Source organism: Solanum tuberosum, unplaced genomic scaffold (genome assembly GCF_000226075.1).
Source record: "Solanum tuberosum cultivar DM 1-3 516 R44 unplaced genomic scaffold, SolTub_3.0 scf00227, whole genome shotgun sequence".
Lineage (NCBI taxonomy): Eukaryota > Viridiplantae > Streptophyta > Magnoliopsida > Solanales > Solanaceae > Solanum > Solanum tuberosum.
The window spans coordinates 687,660-690,105 of NW_006239150.1; the positions used below are offsets into that span (position 1 = coordinate 687,660).

Sequence of the window (2,446 nt, forward strand, 5' to 3'; positions counted from 1 at the left end):
CCTATATCTCATTTAATATTTTTATGTATCTATCTTTTTGTTAATGTATCTAAACTTCCAATGTCTTGTATCTACTTCTATTAATGTACTTAAATTGTTAATGTGCCAATGTCTTGTATCTACTTCTATTAATGTACTTAAATCGTTAATGTGTTGTATCTCATTTTTATGTTAATGTATCTGGCGTGCATATGCCTCTCTGGTTATATTTAGTATGTTTATTAATATAGTTGATATAATATCTTTATGTATCTGATTATTTTATGTTAAGCTTTCATTGTCTTTATATCTCAAATTATTTTTGCAGCACTAACACTTACAATTTCAAAACGAAAAGATGATGATTTGGCTAAAAAAATAACTTCACCATCACGGTTACAATTCGAAATGAAGATTAGGAATCGAGATTCAAAGAAAGAAAATCGAATTAATAGGAAGAAGAATATTTATACACTTTTTGTGTTTCTGGAAAAGAAATGAACGAATTTTTATATATGTATCTGAAGTAGCATTACATGTAGTTTCGGTTCTACCTTCAACTCCAATCGAGCAATTGATGTATCTCGCTCAAAAGATATTTCACCATTATTACTACATCCAAAATTTTGATCTTTAGTTGTTATGCATAATGGATATAACCCGCAATCGAATTTACATCTTTTAAATTCCATAAAATATCTCACTTCAAATTTCCATTATTATAATCAAATTGTCTTCCATCATACATCTGATCTCAATACTTTTACGTGTACACTCAATTCATAGTGTTATGAAATCTGACAATGTTAAAGCCATGGACAAATTCAGTGTGTTTTGATTTGGTTGATTTTTTGATGGTGTGCAATATTATTTTAGCAGTAATAATAATGACTCTGTGTTATTCCTTTCGAGGAGGAATTGACATAGAGTTGGGAGTAGATGGGGTGCCAAGGAGCACCTCCTGGGTTGGCTTAACAAAGCATTACTCCCTGTTTGGTGGCCCAGAAACGTTGTCAAGATCAGAAATCAGTGCCGGCAAGTTGCGCGCTATTAAATTGTATTCCATCAATTCTTTATTTTTTATTCGATTTCAGAGAGCCATGAATCCTCCGAATGCCTCAATAATACTGTGATATTGATCATTTGGAAAAAAAATCTCGAAACTTTAGGATTCTCAGAAAGGTATTGATGAAGAAGATGAAGTTTACAGTTTCAGAAATTTGAGGATACTCAGAAAGGTATTGATGAAGAAGATGAAGTTTACAGTTTCAGAAATACTAAGGTTTATGATTTTGATATTTTAGTAAAACTGGTAATAGTTGATTTGGAAGAATCCTCTATATTCATTTTGGTTGTTAATTTCCATCATTTACTCCTTTAATTAAGGAAATAAGTTACAACATTTAATTCAAAAGTAATTAAATAGTGTATCTTGATTTTTAAATATGATGGATACATGTATACGGGCCATGATACATGTATCCAAAAGCCAAAAAATGGTATATAAAGTAATATAAAAAACTAATGGGAATCCTAGTAATTAGGATCTAAAATAGTGGGATTTATGTAGTTTGCTCTTAAATACAAAACATTCCCAAGATCTGGTATCATTAGTCGGTAGTCGAGCTACTAATTTCAACGGAGTATAAGATAATTAGACATATAGACAAAATTATCTTTGAATGCAAAATAATAGGGGTGTGCAAAAACCGAACCGACCAATAAACCGAACCGATAAAATGTTATTGGGTTATTGGGTTATTGGGTTTTTAATGGGTTTATAAAAAAAAATTATTGGGTTATTGGGTAAACCGATAACCCAATAAGGTGATAGTTATTTACTACTTTACCCTTCCTAAATATTAAATATAAATAATTTAATACATAAGTAGATTCTATATTAGATTTTCAGTAGGAGTTAGTACTTACCGCTTGGCGCTTAGAGTAAAATTAGGGTTAGAAACGAGCCAACGGCGGCGGCAAGCCTGCAACAACCAACAAGTTTCCAAGGAGGGTTCGCAACAACGACGATAGCAAGGGCTAGGCGACGGTGAAGATTTTCTACCCTTTTCTAATCTCTTCTTCTCTAATATCTGTCCTTGTATAATTTTCTTCTTCTGTAATCTATGCCTTTTTTGATAAACAAGGTTGACACCCTGCTGGCTGTTACCTTTTGACCTATATTAGCAATAAAATAGAAATATTGAGGTTCTGAATCCATCTTTTATTCAAGTAGTGTAAAAAGTACATCTCAGTAGTTTGATCTTTCTTTGAACAATACAATATGTAGTTTTCCAAGTTCCATTAGTAGTACACTTTGCAAATTGAGCAATATTACCTCTTAATAGTAAATTGATAAGAAGCAAGAGTAACAAGATCCTAGTTTTAATTAGTAACTAGAGCAAGTAGTGAATAACAGAGCATGAGACCCAATAATATTTGTGAAATTATAAATCTACTATTATAT

General features: G+C 31.2%; 1 protein-coding gene across 1 annotated transcript in view; it reads left to right on the forward strand.

Moving 5' to 3' along the window:
• The window catches only part of LOC102594474 (stearoyl-[acyl-carrier-protein] 9-desaturase 6, chloroplastic-like), a 7,523-nt gene that overhangs the window by 4,002 nt on the left and 1,075 nt on the right, over window positions 1-2,446 (forward strand). The gene's annotated exons all lie outside the window — the stretch shown is intronic.